Source organism: Euprymna scolopes, chromosome 21 (assembly GCF_053919585.1).
Source record: "Euprymna scolopes isolate OS-2025 chromosome 21, ASM5391958v1, whole genome shotgun sequence".
NCBI classification, from domain to species: Eukaryota; Metazoa; Mollusca; class Cephalopoda; order Sepiida; family Sepiolidae; genus Euprymna; species Euprymna scolopes.
Window position 1 is genome coordinate 76,796,419 of NC_136502.1, and position 22,328 is coordinate 76,818,746.

Sequence of the window (22,328 nt, forward strand, 5' to 3'; positions counted from 1 at the left end):
GAAGAAAAGAAAGAAGAAGTAGAAGAGTAAGAAGAAGAAGAAGAAGAAGAAGAAGAAGAAGAGAAAGAAGAAGAAGAAGAAGTGCCCGTATGAATGGGGTCCTAATCTCACTATATACTTTTAACACGTCGAAATTGTTTCGAAATTCTTTTTTTTCACAACTTTATTCGCTGTTTTTATTCGTTGCTTATTGACAAACTGAAAAAGACGAAGAAGAAAAAGAAGAAGAAAGAAAAGGAAGAAGGAGAAAAGAAGAAGAAAGATTAAAAAGAAGATGAAATTAAAGAAAAAAGAAAAAAAATTGCAGAAGTTGTACAAGAAGTTGACTGAAAAATAAAAAGACGCAGTAGTGGTAGTACTACTAGTACTACTACTACTAGTAGAAGTAGTAGTAGTAGTTGTGTTGTTGTTGCTGTTGTTGTTGTTGCTGTAGATGAAGAAATTGAAGAGGGAAAAAGTAGAAGAAAAATTAAAAAGAAGAAGTGTAAATTAAAGGAAGGAAAGGCACAAGAGGAAGAAGAACGAAGTTATAATCGAAGAAGAAGAAGAAGAAGAAGAAGACGAACCAAGTTGAAATTAGAGAATAAAGGAAGAAAAAGAAATTGAAAAAGTAAAGAGAAGAAGAAATTATAAAGAAGAGAAGGAGAAAAGAAGACGTAAAAGAAAGAGCAGGAAGAGGATGAGAAAAAAGAGGAAGAAAATGAAGAAAACGAAGAAAATGAAAAAAAGAAGACACGTAAAAAATGTGAAAATACAAAATAAAGAAGAAATTTGAAGAAGAAGAAGAAGAAGAAGAAGAAGAAGGTGGATAAGAAATTTAAATGATGATGATGATGATGATGATGATGATGATGATGATGATGATGAACAAGAATGAATGAATGCAAAAACTGAAGATATCAGGTAAGAATATCGATTTAATAAAGACAGAAAGAAGGAAGAAACATGAAAGGGGAAGCACAGCAGGATTCGGAATTGAGATAAAAACGTGTTTTTTTTTTTTTTTTTTTTTTTTTTTTTAAGCCGATATCAAAGTCGATGCAGATAACAGAAAGATAAGAAAAAAAAACAGAAGAAAAAAAAGGGGGGGTAATAAAGATATCATTTTTTATGCTTTCTCGTCTTTGTATTATGAAATAAAGAAGCAAATGTCGAACGCCGGAACAATACCTCGCTTGGTGGTTCTTACGTATCCCGCCATTTCCTGTCGTTTCATGAAAAAAAATGTTGCAAAGCCAGCCTCCGACAATGGAATCGATTCCCGCTGTTATCTCTCCCAAATGTTGCAAGCGATTCACCAAAGATGTTCCACAACCTTAATTAGATTCTAGCTAGGAAAAGTCGTTCTTCGACCTACCGAGCTGGCCTTCTTCAAGGGGAAAAAGCGACTTCCATTCCTGTAAGGAAGCCAGTTACAAGAACTAGGAAAACAAAAGAAAGTCTACAATATTTGCAGCAGGCTATGTTCAGACACTCATACTGTTTTTTTACGTCACTTTTAACTTGTGTCTCCACAATGGATGAGTTAGACATAAGGCTAGTGTTTAATGCAAGAAAAAACTAGCTACTCAAATAGAAACAGTATGGCTTGGTTAAAAAAATCAAAATTTTCCTAGTCTTTAAGGATTTCACCATCATCAATTGACACACCAATTTTCATTAGATCAACGAAGTTAAACAAAGTTTAGCCTGACAAGTATCAAGTGGGTGACTATTGGAAAATACTAGGTGCTGCATGTATTTACATAGGTGGATATGTATAATAGCCCACAGCTAAACGCCCTTGCGTTGTATATTTTCAGGTCACTCTTAAGCAAGGTGTAACTTGTTGACCTCACTCTGATATTCTGGAGGGTTAGCATCCTGGGCATATATTGAGTTCCTCGGTCGTGACGAAAGCAATCCACCTTTGAGAATGAAACTTTGATAAAATATTAAAACAAATTAAAAAAAAAAAAAACGAATAGAGAGAGAGAGAGCTCGTTTGCCCTATGCGGCAATCTTCTAGTTCACTGTTGGGGAACGCACCTGAACTATTCCATGGCGGCACTTCCGTCCATGACGTCAATTCCGGGTAACGAGAACCGTTTTGCCAAGGAGACAAATACGCAGAGAGTATGGTTATCAACACAAGTCAAGCAGTGAGCAAAGATATTGTTCAACTACCCCTTTTATGTATTTTTGTTAATACATATTTTTTTGTTACTGTGTTTTTCCCGCCGACTATTCAAACACCACAACAATCATGATTAAAGTTTCTTTCTTAGAACGAATCGTCTGTGGAACGCAATATCGTGGAGTTGCCTCCTATCTGTCTACAACATGATCGTTTTTAGGTCCAATGAAAACAAATTCGTTCCTTATGAATGACCAAATTCTACTTAATTTACACCATCATTACCAACAAAAAGGGTTTATCTCGTCGTCTACCAAACACCAATAAACCGTTGTCCTCAAGTAGCATTTGGGCCTTGATATATGATGGTATTTAAGTAAAAGAAAATGTCGAAAAAAAAACGGAAAAATGTTTATAATCCAATAATTAATATGATAAGCATCATGAAAAAGGAAAAAGGGTGCGAGGAAACATATACGGAATCTAGTATATCTAAAAAATGAGAATGTGTGTGAGGACATTCCCAACCTATATACTCAATGGATTTTTAATCTACAGACTTGAAATTTAGTATGTAGGATATTCAGACATGTGGATAACTTTTTACTTCGTTTGGATCCAGGAAAACATGCTGCTAAGGGGTCAAAATTGAAGATCTGGTACGTGAGCGTTCTCAAATATATATATATATATATTTACTGTTTTCAACTGTATCACGACTGCGCATGCAGTTTTCTCATATTAAGAATAAGTAGTTTTTTTTTAAACTCACTTAAAGATCGTGTAAATCTGGTCTGATGGTTATCGTATATTACTCACTGTCTTAGGTTTCGGTTTCGATCTCAGCTCGAGTATTTTTATTTTTTTACTTACAAGAACTGAACTGTTTACAAAGACATAATACTTACATATGACTCAAACTACACAGAATACTAATTCACATGTCTCATTTTTTTTTTTTACTTTTATTAAAAGAATTTAACGCTACGTTTAATACTTACGGTATTTCTGTTTACTAGCGGGGCCTGTGGAAATTCCACAGGGTACTTATTCATATGTAATAAATTGAAGTTGGCATTCTGTAATATACGCCACAATCACATTGACAGACCAGTTCTCGCCAGATCATCGGAGTTAAGCAACATCGAGCCTAACCAGTACTAGATGGGTGGCTATTTGGGTTGGCGAGGCGCTGTACGTACCGCGATGTAAAATATCGGGTTGAGAAAATGGCGCGGTCTATCCTTCTCTCGAGGGTAGAGGGGGCTATCTTAAAACGTGGTAGGCAACTCGTCTAGAGATCGCGTCACGATAAAAAAATACCCTTCATAGCCTCAGCGATGCATCAAGTATTCAGGTACGGACAAGATTTGAATTACACTACAAACTCGTGTAGTGAGTTCAATCGCGGTGGCGGCCGCGCGGGATAGCATTCTGTAAATGGGGACGCTCTGATATTAATCTACCTCTTTTGTTAAAACTGCAAAAGTATTTATCTAAGCTAGTTGAGACGCCCGGTGTAGATCGGTACTAAAGTACTCTTAAATACGTCGTTTTAGTTTTTGCAGATATCGTATATATTATTATAAAGTTAATGTTCTATCGATTATTATATATTATAAAGTTAATGTTCTATCGATTATTATATATTATAAAGTTGTGATTTAAAAAATGGAAAATGTATATCCATATGATTTGAATCGAAACCGAAATGAAAACTTATGAGAAATAAATATATGCGATTTTCAGAACGTGAGAGATTGTATATAATAAATTCCACAGTCAAACAACGTCGCAGCTCACAAGAGCCACGACAGTCAACGAACCGGAATTCCAAGACTCGAGTTTCGCCCTCATTTGGGCTCATCAGTTAGACACATCCGAACTCAGGATTCGAACCCCGAGCATCTTGCATGCGAGACAAGCACTCTACCGACTGAGCAAACGCCCCGCACACAAGAATTTCGATTAACCAACACACATCAAGCAAACCGCGCCGAGATCCGACTGTGAAATGAACCTACTTCGTCTCAACAAGCGACGCGGCCATCCAACCAGTCAATAACCCAAGCCGATGTCTCACAAGTAGGAGTTTTTAACTCGAAAGGACGACGCCATCCAGCAATTCTAACCAAACGAGCAACTTATAATAGGATTTTCAGAATGTGAGAGATTGTATATAATAAATTCCACAGCAAAACAACGTCGCAGCTCACAAGAGCAATGACTGTCAACGAACCGGAAGTCCAAGACTGTGGAATTTATTATATACAATCTCTCACATTCTGAAAATCCTATTGTGAGCTGCGACGTTGTTTAGCTGTGGAATTTATTACACACACACACACACACACACACACACACATATATGTATATATATATATATGTATATATATATATATATATATATATATATATATATATATATATATAAACTTGAGTTCCTTCAGCCATAATCGAAACCGAATCCAAAACTTATGAATTCTTGATAAAATTATTTATAAAAAAAAATAGATTATTTAAGTGTCATCAGCTATAATCGAAATCGAAACCAAAACTTATGAAGAATTCTTGGTAAAATTATTTATGACGAGAAATGGAAGTCCATAACAATTAAACGACCCGGATGTATGGATGACACAGAAAATAACACACGCTATCGTATTAATATATAAATTATGCATAAGAACTCTCTAATAATTAAAATATCGGCACAAAAGGAACAAGATTTAATATTTTTATATTACGCCATATTGAACAAGCTTAATGCTATGTCATGTCTTCATAATGAAATCAAAATTTGAAAAAAGGTTTTGAAAACAGATTCTACCTATTTGCAGCAAGGTCGACTCTCAGTGTTTCCCTGCCTTTTTTTTTATCTTTGTGAAACACTTCCAATAATAGAGATGTAGCAAGGAACCCCTACATAAGAAAATATTTTACAATCTTAATTAGTTATTTTCTTTCATCATTGAAGCAATATTTTTATGGTAAAAAAAAATTGTGTTTCTTAAATTTAATTGAAATTTTGGACTTAAAAGTCAACGTATTTTTCTGACAACTTGTTCAAACATATAATATCTGTATATTTTTTCCAGGTTTACTGTCCTGGATATGACCTTAAACTGTATCCGATGGTGAGGCCCCAGCTTGCGGGCTTTGGGGAGTGTGGAGCCACCCTTTAATTGCCATTCTCCCAGGTCCACACTGACTCAGAGTGGAAGTACCTGTTAGGGTCCCAACTGTGAAAAGTACTTAAAAAAATGTTCTATCAAAATGTTTTTCTTTAAAATCACTGAATTCGACATTAAATAACCTGAAAAGTGTTGATATGCCGTAAAAAACAACAACCAAGCAACAACCAACCAGGTTTTTCACAATTCCATAATAAATGTAATAATTAATTGTACACGCAATAGCAATCAAAAAAAAAAAAAACATATATTGGCATAGAATGAAATATACTTCTTCAATGTAATACCATACCACATGAAATCGTTGTCTCTATCACTCAAAACACTTTCTCATAGCTGAAGCTATTCTCTACCTCTGCAAGTCTACTATCAGACCATGTATGGAGTACCCTGCCATAGCATAGCCTTGAGCCCATGGAGTAGCATAGAGCATCCACAACTTTTGTAGATGCTTTTTTTAGCGAGGAGTTCTGTTTTTCGGGATGAGGGTGCTGCCCCCTACCCTAGCTCAAACTTTCTAGAAGGTACATACAGTGCCTAGCCTTTCCAAATGGTCTCCATTTTGCATTTATAAAGTTCTGTTTATGTTTTACGTATTATTAATATTGTACTAGCTTGTTTTCAAAGATTACAATGTTGTGGAATTCTCATTGCTTACTGTATTTGTTTTTATATCTACAGCCTCCGTCTTTTCAAAACTAATGTCAATAGGAACTTCCTGTCTTTGTAATAAGCAGTTTTTGTTCTTGTTAGCTCCTTACAGCAAGTGACTTCAATGCTTGTCTCGAGCGATTTCCTACATCTCTTTTCATTTTTATCTTCGTCCCATTTTTTTCTTTGCCCCTTTTCTGTTTTTAGTCTTTTCCTTTCTTTTTTCTTCCTTATCCCCTTTTTTTCTTTGCTTATCCTTCTTTGTTTTTATTTCTCTCTTCCAGCTTTTTTTTTTCTGTTTTCTATTTCTTTATGCTTTTTTTTTTTTACTTTTCCTCTCTTCTTTCCTTCTTTTTCTTTCCTGCGTTTCTTTCTTTTTTTTTCTTTCGGTTTTCCTTTCTTTATTTACTTTCTTCTACATTCCTATTTTATTAAATTTTCTCTTAATTTTTCATTTTTTTACTTTTTCCTTTCTTACGTCTTTACCCTTTTCACTCTGTTTTCTTTTCCCTTCCTTTCTTTCGTTCTTATTTCGTTTCTTCCTTACTTCCTTTCTTTCTATCTATCTACTTCCTTTTATTTCTTCTTTCCCTCCTGTTTTCTTTCCTGACCCTTTTTACTTCTTTCTTTTTTTCTTTCTTTTTATCCTTTCTTTATTTTATTTCTCTTTCCTTCTCTCTCTTTTTTGTTTCTTTCCATCCTTTTCTTCAATTTCTTTCTATTCGTTTCCTTCCTTTCTTTCTTTTTTCCATTTATTTACTTCTCCCTTATATCATTTTTCTCACATTCTTCCTCTCTTTCTTTTTTCTTTCCTTCTTATTCCTTTCTTTCTTTTATCTTTAATTTTTATCTTTCTTTAAACCTTTCTTCTATTTCCTTACTTTTTTTGTTCTTTTTCCTTCTTTTTTCTTCTCTCCTTTCGATTATCCATCTTTTTCTTCATTTTATTTATTTTTTTCTACTTTTCTTTTCCTTTTTTTCCTTCTTTCCATTTTTATCACTCCCCTCTCTCTCTCCCTCTCTCTCTCTTTCTCGCTCTCTCTCTCTCTCTTGGTTTCTTTATTCTCTTATCTTCTGAAATATCCTTTCTTTACTCTGTCCCTTCCTTTCTTTTATTCTTTCTATCTATTTTTATCTCCTCCTGCTTTTCTTTTTTTCTTTTACATACTTCTTCCTTCTATTCTTCATTTTCCCTTTCTTCTTTACTCCTTTCTTTTCTCGTGCCTTTCTTCATCGTTCTTTTCTTCCCTTCCTTTCATCAATTTTGGTTTCATTTCTTTCTACTTCCGCCCTTCCTTTTCTTTCTTCCTTTTCTTTCTTTCTTTCTTTCAATCTATAAAAAACCAAAAATATATTCACGTATTAACTTCATTACTTATCGTTTTCTTCAATCACACATCGTCTAATTCTGCAGTCCTGAATCATATTCCTTTACTCAAAATCTGATTATCTTGTGCCAACCCAATTCAATTAAACAGAGCAAATAACAAGTCGTCGATTGGAAAAGCGGATCAGACGAATACACCAATATTAATGAACTCATAACAAAAAATATAAAGAAATAATAATTTGCAAAAATATTATTTTACATCTTTTTTTTTTTGTGTGTGTGTATAAAAATGACGATACAATAACGTAAACATTTTGGAAACTCGCAACCAGGAATTATTTTGCTTTCTTGCGCAGTTTTCTTCAAGCTCGCAATTCATCTTCGTCCTCGTCTCCCCCCCCCGACACACACACACATACACGCGAACTGGACAGTACTTTCTGGCTAAATTCCAGCCATGTCCACAAGGGCCATCTCAGCACTGCTCTGAGTGAATTGTTTCAGAACACATCTCCAAGCTCCTACCGCCAGCAACCGCAAGTAACCATCTATTCTTCACGCCCGACCCCCCTCATTTGGTTTCTACGCTTTACAGTCGATCACTCAGTATCTGTCCGGGTCTTCATGGACCTGTATGCCCGTAGGCAGGGGTATATACGTATCTGTATATATATATATATATATATATATATATATATATATGTATATGTATATATATACATATATATATGTGTGTGTGTGTAAGTGGGTGTGGGTGTGTGCGTGTGTGTGTGTAAAACTATGCATGTACTCATATACGTATGTATACATATACTTCTTCGTATATATATATATATATATATACATATATATATACACTTCTGTATATGTACACTTCTGTATATATACACATACAAACATACATACTTATATAGAGACAAATCTATATACTATATATACATATATATACTTATATATATATGCATATATACACTTCTATATATTTATGTATGAATATGTATGCGCATGAATATAGACATAATGGTAACTGTATAGATGTATGTGCATGTGCATGAATACATATGTGTGTGCGCACGCATATACACATAAAAAATACTTACACATATTTGCGTATAAATATCCACATAAATACACAAATACACACATATACATACATGTGCTAATATTTGTTATTATATGTATGCATATATATACCATTCTAAGTGTATATAGGTGTATAAACATATATATATATATATGCATATATATATATGTGTGTGTGTTTGTGTCTGTATACATATGTACGTATGTAAATATTTACTTATGTTAAGATCTCAGTGTGTGGGTTTAAGTGTGTAGGTATATTTGTGGTTATGTATGGTCATGTGTAGGTATATTTGTGTCTATGTATGGTCATGTGTAGGTATATTTGTGGTTATGTATGGTCATGTGTAGGTATATTTGTGGTTATGTATGGTCATGTGTAGGTATATTTGTGGTTATGTGTGGTCATGTGTAGGTATATTTGTGGTTATGTGTGGTCATTTGTACGTATATTTGTGGTTATGTATTGCTGTGTGTCAATTATGTAGGTTATTATTCAATATCTGTATGCTTAAAGGTGTTTGTGTTTCTAGATATGTGCATATGCATGTATCTGTATATATGTATATGTATATGTGTGTATATATGCACAATGGTATATTTTGTTTCCATATACGTAAATATATGTGTATATATGTATATGTTTGCATGTATCAAATGCATTGTCTGTGTTTATCTTAATGTGTATGGATGCAGCTATGTGCCTGCCTGTATATATTACCATATGAGTCTATCTGTCCGTATATAGATACACACGCACACACACACATATATATATGTGTGTGTGTGTATCTATATATATATATATATATATGTATATACATATACGTGTGTATGTGCATATATACATGTGTATACATATACATATATATATATATATATTGGCTAAATTATCTGTGTGTATATTTGTGTATACCATTATATGTTTTAATGTATCTAGATGTGAGCCTATTTCGTGTACGAATATTGCCTTGTTAGTATTTGTGTGTTCCTATATATTTAAATCTATACGAGTCTGACTATGTGCGTGTATATGTTTATGTGTTTTTGAATAAAGATATCTATATGACAATACATATGGGCGTTAAAATTTTATCATGCCTATGTGTATGTCTCTTTTTTTGTATATATGCATGCTTGTGTGTATATATCTCTGTGTGTATATATCTTTGCACTTATAATTGTCTCAATATCTGTATGGGTATATTAATCTATATGTGTGTATGGTTATCTTTAGATAACAATGTGTGCATGTGTGTTGGCATATGTGTGTTTATAACCATGTGTATGCCAGTATTTGCAAGTGCGTATGTCTTTGTGAATGGGTCTACACTTGCATGCGCGTATGCATGTGTATATGTGTGTGTATGTCACACCGCCCTTAATTATCCTGTTCTATTAACCGGCCACTGTGACAAGTTGCCAAAACAATCACACTTCCTCCTACCTCAGAAACCCTGCACCTCTACCCTGTCCATCTTCAAGCTCCACCTAAAGATTCCCCATACAATCAGAACACACTCCCCTCCATCCATCATTACTGCACAAATTTCTCAGGTGTTATAACGAACTTGCAGAGGGAAAATGATGGGTTACACACCTTTTACTCCCCCACTCCATTCTCTCTCTCCTTCTCTCTCTCTCTCTCTCTCTCTCTTATGCGCTCTCTCTCTCTCTCTCTCTCTTTCTTTCCTTTTTTCTATCCTTGCCTCTCGTCATCACTACCAACTCAAAACGAAACTGCGGTGGGAGTCTTGTCTCGAAAAACAGATACTTATATTCCTCACATCCCGACCACTGCACTTCATTCCCCCACCCACCATCTAGGCCAAACTTGGTTTAGGAAGATTTTCACGGAAAGACATGGGTCAGAATATAAATGGGTCATGATTGGGTTGATGTTTAAGGAATTAGATTTTGTAATTATCGCTGGCCGCTCACCGCATCCTCTCCCTCCACAACCTCTGGGAAACTAACTTTGTTCAAATTTAATTTCAAACAAAAACAATCTTCATTTAATCTTTCCCAGCCACGAGTCTGCCCTTATAAAACCCCGTCGATTACTAGTACTTGGCATCACAGGTTCCTTTCATTAATTCTTGTTGATTAATTATTAGAAATTCTATAGAGGAAAAAAAACGAAGATTTGGAACATTACTAAATCAGCTCATAGATTGTCAGCAGTACTCAATAACTCAGCAGATTTTAAAAATGACTCAAGAACCTTATAACTTTTTATAACTACTCAAACACCCTGCAGATTTTGAGCCTAACGCAAGCATGATACAATATTTGTGCAGTAACCAAGAACATTACATATTTTTAATATTAATTAAGAGCTTTGGTGATTATGAGTATTTTTCAACAATCATACATATTTTGCCACATACTTTAGAAGTTTAGGCATTATGAGCACTGCTAAAAAAATGTGCGGGTTTTGAATACTATTCAAAAACCTTATCGTTTTTAGCACTATTAAAACACCAGTCAGATGTTGAACCTAACTGAAGAACCAAATCTATTTTGAGCATTAATAAAAAAAAATATATATATATATTTTTACTTCTACTCAAGAACATTGACGAATATGCAGATTAATAACGTTATGTTTTGAGCACTACTTGAAAAGTCTGTGCATTTTGAGCACTCCTTAATAACTGCAGATTTTCAGCATTATTAAAGAATCTTGTGGATTTAAGTAATACTTCACATGCTAAGTCGCCTCAAACACCCTATCTTAGCTTTAGTCAAGAACCATAGCTTTAGGACTTTACCTATTTTGAGCAATCATATGACATTTTTAATACTATTCAATAACCTTGATATAATCACGAACACTATCCAATAACGGTATGTATTAGGAGCACTATTAATAAGTCTACAGGTTTTGATATCGTCGGACAAGATAGAGGTGGGTCGTAAGGTTTGCTTTGACGGAGTTTCTCTTGAAAAATCTATCAAAAATCAGGTAATTATCAAATCAATATGAAATTTTTACTGATTATTAAATAAAAAAAACCCTATTATTATGAAGGCGTATTTTTTTCATATTCGATATATATATATATATATATATATATATATATATATATAGGCTTTGAAGTTTTTAACCTTTAAAACTATACAAAAAATATTTTTTATCATTCGTTAGAAAACCATCTAGTCAGTAAGTTATTTAATCACCTGCAATCACTGCATCAACTCGCTCTCGAATTTACTATAGTACCAATAATTTATTTTTCAAGGGATCATCAGTTGTTTATCATGAAACACTGTTTCATGGATTTAAAAACAAAACAGTATATTACATCATGGCTCTCCACCTGTGTTGATCAAACACCACCACCCTTAATCTTAGGAAGAAGACATGTTACAAACATTTGATCAAATTTCCTATTCGTAATTTTAGTTACTAACCTTTTCATACTATAAAAATGAATTTCTTACCTGTGCGATTCATCAATTTCCACAATTTAAAATGGATATATTTTTTAATTTATCAGTCTTGTATTTATAAGATTACGGATAATCAATTTAACTACTTATCGCCCCCACTATGAGTAGTATTTAGTATATTTACATTCTTACTTATTTAAAATTAGATACATAGAGGTTAAAATATTTGTACATATATACATTTTTTTATTATTATAATTTTATTATATGTAATTATAAATACATTTTATACATTGCTAATATAGTTGTTTTTTAAATATATACATACATACATATATATATATATATATATATGTATATATATATATATATATATATATATATATATATATCTTTTTACATACATAAATCCTTTTCTTCATTGTTGGTTACTCTTACATTTAAAATAAAATGCCGGACGTGGACATATACTTTATATAAGGAAGGATGAGGAAAAGTATAGAATAAAAAAGAAAAACAAAAACAACAGTGGCTCATCAAATTCTGAGACTGAGAATCCGAATTTTGAAATTTTGTTTAATTTTCACCTTTTGTGTTTTGAATTGTGGAATTCGTTTGATATGTTATTAGATTAAATTAAAGATCATTAGATTAAATTAAACATCATTATTAAAAAATGTGTTCATTATTTTTACGGAAAAAAACTATTAAATGTTTCAAAATAATTTTTATCATTTTCTTGTAGAAAGCCATGTTATAAACAAATGAAGCATGCATGGTCCTCCGCTAGTGCACCGTGAACAAGGCATAAAAAACTGACTAAGTTAAGCATTTGTCCCCTCCCCATTGAGCCCCTAAAGTCTCCAGCAGACTCAAATCCTGGTGAAAATGAACAAACGAAGCAGTTTTAGGCCTAAACATATGGAAATTTGAGTTCTGCATCATGTAAAAAAAACAAATGATTAACTAAGTTCATCATTTGCCCCCCTCCTATTTAGCCCCAAATGTCCCCAAGGTCTTAACATATTTAAATTTAAGTTCAGCACCATGAAAAACTGCTAAATAGACATATACATAAAATTTTGGACAAATATGGTAAAATAGTCCCAAAAATGGAGTGTTTTTATAGTCCTAAAAGAGCCCCTGGGGCACCCCAAAGAATTATGGCGACGTATAGACAAACAAAATTATATAGAAATCAGTTAGTTACAATTTTTCAGAAAGTTTTATAAAAATCCAAGGCATCACCTTTTTTTTAATAAGCCCAAAAATGTCAATTTTAGCCATTTTAACCCGAAAGGCACTCCTAGGACTTTTCTTAGAAAATCCGTTCTGTTACTTTTTTATTCATATCATGTTTAATGTTTGTGCAAAATTTCAAAAAATTCCAATGCGTAGTTATTGAGAAAAGGGCGGACGGACGAACGGACAAATGGACAAGGGTGAACTTACAGGTCCACTCTCCTTTTGTTGGGGGACCAAAAATAAAAGTGTTTAAAACTAGAAGTTTAAAAATTATATTTTCTTTTCTGGAATTTGTTGTTTAGGTGAAATCTCTTTGGAGTCTGGTGGCAGATAAGCGTTACAAACAGTTGTTTTCTTATTTAAAGAAAAACCGCTCAAAAATCATAAGATTGTCGTCTGCGTATTTGTTGACATCAGGTGACTGAAATTTATATTACGATTATACGCTAACAAAAGATAACATAACCTCTTTAGAGAAATGTTTATGAGGATTATATCTGTTACATAGTTGTTGAATAGAAGATAAATTATCTGTTATATCGATCTAGATATCTATTTATCTTTGTATCTGTTTATCTAGTTATCGATTTATCTATCTATCGATCTATCTGTCTATCTAATTCGCAGTAAACAAGAGATGAGATATGGAGCTATGTTTTGATAAAAGTTGTCAAAACATGTAAACTAGACAAGCTGCACCGGAAGAGAGTTGACCAGTATCGAAGTACGTGTCTGTTGTCACGTGTTCTTGTAAGCTGAGAAAATAGATGAGTTCAAAAGAGGACGTAGAACAGAGCGGACGGTTTAACAGGTCGTCCCTCCTCACCAGAGAGGAAGCTGACGTGTCTCAGAATGAAGACTAGAAATAACCACCACAGCAAAGATATTCACTTCCCATTCTTCTGCGATCGACACATTGGAAGTAATAAAAAAACTATCTAAACCCAACCATCGTCTTGGAGTTAAAATGCATTCGTCCACAGTTTACAGATTCCATCCAAGAACAGATGAATTCCCAAATGGAATAAAAGACCAAAGACGAAGTTTAAAAGTTGATGAGGTATGTGGAAATACCTGTATGTGTTTATGTGAATGTCTGACACACACGCACACAACACACTTAGACGATCACGGAACGTAAATAGACTGCGACACGATAACTTAGGGTTCAGACAATGAAGAAGCCACTACATAGACATTTAGTAACATGACACACAATCTAGCGACGTTTAAATGAACACCACTCCACAACGTAACATATCAAGAAAGTAGATATGTTATTTAAACAAAGGATTACAACAATTTTTATAGTCTGTTTACATTTCGAATACCAAATAAAAACACGATAACAAATCGCTGATTAGATTTTATTTAAATATTTTAATTACATAATGTATGTTATGTAATCACATTCGAAATAAAAACGAAATGAATAAATATGTTTCAGAAATTTCAATAAAAATATTTCTTCAGTAAAAAATAATTTTTAAAAATATAATTCTTGTAAATAATCATAAAAAGTTTTATATATATATATATATATATATATACATGAAGTGTAATTTCGTTTTATTTTTTGTAATAATTTTACAATTTTGTTAATCATGTGATCATGTCATCATCATCATCATAATCATCATCATCATCATCATCATGCAGTCCGTCAGTCTTGACGATGACTAGTTGGGGCCTCAGTGCTTTATCCTTCGGTGTTGGTGTAGTCTCACTCCATCACCACAGGACTTCCCACCTCGGCTCCAAACTTGCTTGCGCGGTTTAAGTGCAGCATCTTACGCATCAGATAGGCATCCTCTGAACCTCCAATGCTGATGTCCAGTGGAGCTGACCCGCGACAACTGGCATCAGAGGAGGCCGCAGCTTCTGACCAAAAGTAATCCCAGTGAGGTAAACAGTTGCCCTATCGAGTCCGCTACTACGTCTTTACTTTCTGGATGAGGCTCCATTGCCTTTTAAGGAAAACTGCAAGTTCCGCTCTCTTAGCCTTTTGCTGTGATAAGGCCCACAAGGCAGTGGTGTGTGATTTTGGGGTTCGTTACCCTAGTCTTCGCCCAACAAGGGCACCCACAAGACAGTGGGGTATGGATTGATAGTATGCTAGAGCATTCCACACGTCGGTTGGCCGTAACGCACTACCTTTGGGGTCCCCTACTACTCCGAGATCTCCTAAAAGTTAAGCCTGGGCCCGCAAGGCACTCAGTTACCGTGTGTGGCCAACGTGGAGGCATTGTTGGGGTCTTGATGATGGAGAGGCTATGTACTTTCAGGGAAGACTTATGCATAGCTGCTTCCTTTTCACCACAAGATTAGCCAACGGTAGCATGTAATGGAGTTATAAAGAGTTTTCTTTTAGTATTTTGTGTTGAAAAAGTGTGCTTTTTTAAACAAAGTTACTGTACACGTAAATAGTTTTTAATTTTGTATGTTTTTGAATATGATTACTTAATAATTATTATATGATAAACTTTGTATTTTTCTGAGTTATAATATATGAGATTTTCAGAAGTTAAAGCCCCGATCTTTGAGTTAAATTACATTGTCACATATTAGTCACCCTATATCGGTGACGATTAATTTAGCTAGCGTGAATTTTAATAGGGGTAACACTGAGTGCATAATAACCTAGATCCGTAAAATAGAATTCTTCCACAGTTAAATAAAAGATGGGTAACGTAAAGCTGAGACATGAAGCAAAAGATACAGATTCCGTAGACAAAACAAAGAGGCGATCAAGCATGATGTCACGCTTTTGAGCAGAAAGAAATTTAAGGTTTTCAGATCAGTCTCCTCACTGGAAGCATATGACCGAGACACGGCTAAATATGTAGAAAACTGATACGCTCAATGAATGTTACCAATGTTATCTGTGCGTGTCACATTTAAGTTAGAAAGTTAAGTTAAAAAATAAATAAAAAAAGCTAGATAAGGTAACATTAGTTTCCTTCTCCTGGGTAAATTTTCACCAAATAAAAACATATGTGAAAACTCTCAGTGAACGTCCCCTGCTGTCTTTTTGAATGAAAATAGTTTTATTAGTCTTAGTTATATAAACAGCGACGATGAAAATAAAATAAAAACACTTCGTATATAGACTGTAAAGTCGGTTCTTTCCTAATAAAATCTAGAGGAAAACTCAGCAAACGTCCCTGTGTCTTACTTTCTTCATGAAAAGTTTTTTTTCTTAGTTATACAGACGATACTCATGAAGATAATAAAACGTCCAGCAGATCGCGCTTATTTTGCCTCCTGTCACATCCTCTCCAACATGATCTGCAAGGATCGGCCACTTTAAGTGAAAGAGTTCATTATTATCCATAAGGTGAACACCACAGCAATGAGAAGAGCCTAGACTAAAGTTTATTTACATCAAATGTGGTTGGAAGCAGACATGTTAATAAGACAGGGGAATCGAAGGAAATAAATCCTATGAGTAATTCGATAATTAAACGCAAATATAACGCAGTATCAAGACATGAACTATTAGTTATTAATTATTTTAATTAATAGTTAAGTTATAAACGTGCCAAATTAAATTCATATAGGAAATTAGCTTTCTCATTATATTACCGCCACCGTTAATACCAGGAGTCAGATTAAAAACTAGTGAAATCAGATAATAATCAAATAATGAATAATAATAATAATAATAATAATAATAGTAGTAGTAGTAGTAGTAGTAGTAGTAGTAGTGGGCTAAAGAAGAACTGAGACAGCTCGATCAGAAGACATGGAAACTCATGACCGTGCACAACGCACTACATCCGAAGGACGATGTTGACTAACTATGTGAAAAGAAAAGACGGCGGGAGGGTACTGGTCTGCATAGAAGACTGTTTGAATGACACCGAAAAAAGAACTAGAAAAATACATAATGCAAAACACTGAAAGAATAATCATGGCAGCTAGAGACACGGAAAAAACAATAACACAGAAAACAGAAAGACAAAGGATAAGACAAGAAAAGTGGGAAGAGAAACAACTACACGGAAGATTCAAAAGGATGACAAAAGATGAAAATAACGAAAACGCTTGGACATGGATGTTAAAAGACACATAAGCCGAGAAACTGAATCCCAAATAACCACAGCACAAGATAAGTCGATAAGAACCAACCACATCAAAGCAAAGATCAACAAAACACAAGAAAACAGCAAATGCAGACTCTGTGAACAAAGAGACGAAAAGATAAATAATATAGTAAGTGAATGCAGAAAACTTGCTCAAAAGGAATACAAGAAGAGACACGACCAAGTGGTAAGGGCAGTACACTGGGAATTATGCAAACAACTGCATCTCGAACGCACAGACAACTGGTACAAACTTAAGCACAAAATCCTATGCGACATGGATATACAAACTGATAAACTCGTGCAGGCAAGAAGATTGGATATCGTGATATTTAACAAGGAAGAAAAATCCTGTCAAATCGTAGACTTTGCTTTTCCAGGCGACCACAGGGTGAATATCAAAGAAAAGGAGAAACGGAGCAAATACACAGAGCTAGCCAAAGAGCTGAAAGGGATAAAGAAGATGAAGAAAATCAAAATAATGCCTTTTTTTACATGGGAGTCACCACTTATCAAGGCCCGGAGGCCACTCAGGGATAAGGGTTATTGAGTGTACAGTAATCAATGAGATAGTATTGTAGTAATCATTAGTATTGGAGATTTGATAGAGGGTCTTACTTAAGGGGGCGGTTTGTCAGGAATGTGTTTATGTTGGATTTGAAGACATCCAAGTTGTAGTCAGGTGGGAAACAGGTGAATGGAAGAGAGTTCCACAATCGTGCGCTTCTAAGAAAGAAGCTCTGCTCATGGAATCTACGTTTGGATTTAGGCACAGATAAAGATTGGGGAAAATTATTGGCAGTAGTTTTAGCCAGACGGGTGTTTTCGTGAAATATTGGCGAGGGGGGACGAGAGATTGGAGCTCAGACGAGCACTTGCCATGGAAATAACGATAAAACACAGACAAGCTCGCAACCTCTCTTCTGTGGGAGAGAGGCTGCAGGGAAGAGAAAAGGGCATCTCCCACCAAACCACGAAGTCTATTTTGTACTCTGTCAAGGCAGGATAGGCTTTTTTAGCAGCTCCTGCCCAGATGTGGCAGCAGTACTCCATCCTTAATAGTAAGAGCATCCTATAATAGTAAGAGCACTAGGAACAATCCCGAAAAACAATTGGGAAAAAATTGGGAGAAATTTGAATCAGAGGAATGACTGGAAAATACAACGAACAACAATAATGAAAACAGCTGAAATATTAAGGAACTCCCTTGAATGTGGAGACTAACACACATGTGCAAAAGCGCGGGCCAGACAAATTGCAGCAGAGGCAAAACATGAAACGCTACATGAAACCAAGAACATTGTAGCCGCATATCCATAAGTTCTCTAACCCTACCCCAATTACCACATTACTGACCCCCCTAAAAAAGTGATACCAAACAGCCAAGTAGAGTCAAAGAGGAAGGAAAGACCGAGGAGAGAGCACTGACCAGACCTCCGTTGGATAAGTGTGAAGAGAACTGGGACCATGGAGAAGCTTATTGTCACTCAAATTCCAGTGACGACTAATAGTCGCTGCCAACGAGAAATCAATGGCAAGCAGATGTTGCGATAATGCAAATTTATTTGCAAATACTATCGAAAGAGGTGGACAAATACTGGAAATCTGGGGAGACTTGTTGTCACTCACCTTTCAGGGAACTCTACAGGCTATTTTCAAAGAGAGATCTACGATAACCTGTGTGAAGACTCCTTGTGAGCTAATAATAATAATAATAATAATGATAATAATAATAATAATAATAATAATAATAATAATAGTGGTAAAATATATAAAATATATATAAAAATATATAAAATAATAAAAACAACAGAGAATGCAGTAATAATAAAGAAAAATGCAGTAAAATGAAATGTATCATTTATGATAACAAATTATAATAATGATAAAATAATAATAATAATAATAATTAAAATATTAATAATAATAACAACAACAATAATAATAACAACAATAATAATAATAATAATAATAATAATAATAATAATAATAATAATAATAAGAAGAAGAAGAAGAAGAAGAAGAAGAAGAAGAAGAAGAAGAAAAATAATAATGATAGTGTTGGGCATATAAAAATATTAATGACAGTGAAATGATTAGTAAAAGAAAAAATAATAAAATTATTACAAAAGTAAATTGATAATCGCGATGAAAAACTAGAAATGTGATTAATTTAATAATCAAATAATAAAATGGTAGAACAATAGTGAAAGTGCATAAAAATTGATAAAAACTAAAAAAAAAGTAATAAAACTTATGTAAAATATAAAATACAAAATCAACTAAAATGAATATATCTATATACGCCTGTAATTTTTGTTTTTTGTGTATTGATATTTATATTAAAATCCCTTTTCTCTATTAATGTAAAAAGAAAACATTATTTTGTTATAAATTGGAGTGAAATTGCATTCATCTCCAAAAGATCTAGCTCATTCTTGTAAACATTTATTTTAATTTATTCTTCATTGTTTTTTCCTGTTTTCTTATGAAATGATCATCTTTAGTTAATTATTACATGTAATCATATTCATGCAGATATTCTACATGATTTATACTGGAGTAATATTTGCGTAAAAAGCTCGAAGTAAACAAAAACCTCTTGCTATATATATTTATATATGCACATACAATTTTGTTTGAAAATTTTGCATATCAAACTCTTCTGTAAGTTTTTAGTTTACAAACATGAAACTTAATATATAGGGTATTCGAAATAACGCGAAACTTTATATTTGGGTTTTAGCCGGGGAAAATCGGTGCAAAAGAGTGAAAATTAAAAAAAAAATCTTATTTGCCAGGTGAAGGTCGACCGACGGCATTACGAATATGCACGCGTAACGCAATAGCTATTGGTTCATGTTTTAATTTTATAGCTTTGCAGCAAACATATCTTCATAAGCAGGCATTAACGTAAAAGGTAAAAGTAAATCGTAAACTAAACGTTTTGGTTTTGATTCTTGGCTATGGCGCACGACTCTTAAAATTTTTAACTTCATTACTATATATTGGGCCCAATTGTCTATAATAACAAATACGAAATATGCATTAATCAAAATATCATATTTAAGCGCATTTTACAGCCGGGCAATGCCGGGAGACCTGCTAGTAGATAGAATAAAATAAAAGATTAACTATAGAGTAATAAGTAGGGCTATGACAACAGCATATTCCTTTCGTTGTTTTGACTCTCGAGTATATATCCGACACAGTTAGACACAGTCAATCAACCGAGAACCACATCACTCTATATAAAAGCATATAAGATATAAACGGATACACACTCGAGAGTAAAAAAATGAAAAAGAATATTCTGTTGTCCTAGCCCTAGTAATAAGTATGAAAGCAGAATAGTGATGAAAAACTATAAAATAAGTAATAGTATAATACCGTATGCATCAGTTAATATAGGAGTTAAGTACAAATTATTAGTCCTCGCGCGAAAGCACAGGACACAAAATGTTTTAAATAATAATAATAATAATAATAATAATAATAATAATAATAATAATAATAATAGAATAACAATAACAAAGTCTTTCACTAGCGAGGACTACTATTGAGCGTAACCAGTTATACACTCCTTTTGAAATTTTCATCACTATTTTTTTCGTTATCTACTGAATATTTTTGACGAAACCTATATGAAATATGTTCCTTATTAAATTGTAAAGATTTTCTATTCTGAAAGAAGTTTTTAAAAAATTAATCTAAAAAAGTTATTTTAAAGTTTTTGTTAAAAAGAAATTCAGATTTTCTTATTATTCAGATATGTATGACAAAGAAAGAGTTTCACAAAAGAGTTGTGGAGGGAGGAGAATTACAAACTGAAACAGAGAGAATATTCAGACCTGTAATAATACAAAAGGAGGTTGAAAAATGAGTTGTGGTGTGAGGAGAAATACAATCTGAAATAGAGAGTAGGAGAGTATTTATAAATACATGCTAAATCACAGTCATCTTTTTTAAAATCCAAATTAATAAATTAAATAAAATATAATATTAAAAAGATAGGATACAAGTTAAAAAAGCATTTCATCCAAGGCATGAAAATAGTTAAACAAAATGTTTTTACTATAGGCTTTAAAAATAAAGGTACAATAATCAATTTGAAATTTATTTATCTTTAAAGTGCACTTGTATACATTTTACACAGTAATGTATTAAATTTGCATACCTTACTTTGTAAAATTTATAAAAGTACACTTTGAAGATAAATAAATTTCAAATTGAATCTTGTACCTTTATTTTTAAGGCTTATAGTAAAAACATTTTGTTTAACAATTTTCATGCCTTGGATGAAATGCTTTCTTAACTTGTATCTAATAAAAGTAGATTTGTGTTGCTAAAAAAGTAAAAATTAAAATAAAAAAATAACATTAAAGAAAAGATGATAGCAAATTAAAGTGATAGTAAAAAGGTTTATGGTAGAAAGCAAATAATAAAAACCTATAGTAAGGAATGATAGTTGGGAATTGGGTGCAAAGTAAGAAAATCTACCAGGAATAGAGGAAGTTTATAACTATAAGTAGAAGATAGAAGAAAGCATATATGATGGTTAGAGTAAACAACGAAGATCGGATAGAAGGAGGTGTCGTAGGGGGGGGCTCTGTTTCGCAACATATTTAACATTAATAAATGAGAATAGATGAGGTTATAGGTCGACGGTTATAAACAGTTTATAAAATTACAAGTCAGGTATGCATCAAAATCAATCCGGCTTATTGCATGTAAATAAAAACAGGAAATCGATGGAATACAAAATCGTATTTTGTAGGAAGGAGGTCTAATATTGTCGGGAGTTCATATGAGTTTAGCGACAGGTAGTGAGATATAACTGCAAGGGTGAAAGGAGGCAGTCTAAGAAAAATTGTGATCACCCGTAAAAACACAATTTGACCGTCTAAATAATCCATAGCGATGTAAAGTAATTATAGTTCAAATTTTATAGGCGAGTAGTAAAATGACTAAGAAAATGGTATCTGTGGTGTCCGTAGATAATTGAAGTTTCATTTTTTTATTAAAGAGTTTGTCTTTATTTTTTTAACCTAGTAATAAACAGTTTTCCACTCAAACACAGGTAACAAGGCAAGTTGAGAGATTTGCAAGTGCTTGTTTTCCTCAAGATGCCCTATTACCCTACTGGTCTCAGGTTTTGGTCTTTTAAATTCTTTTATTATGTGACGATACATATTCATTACTGCAATACATTTTAATTTGACGCACAA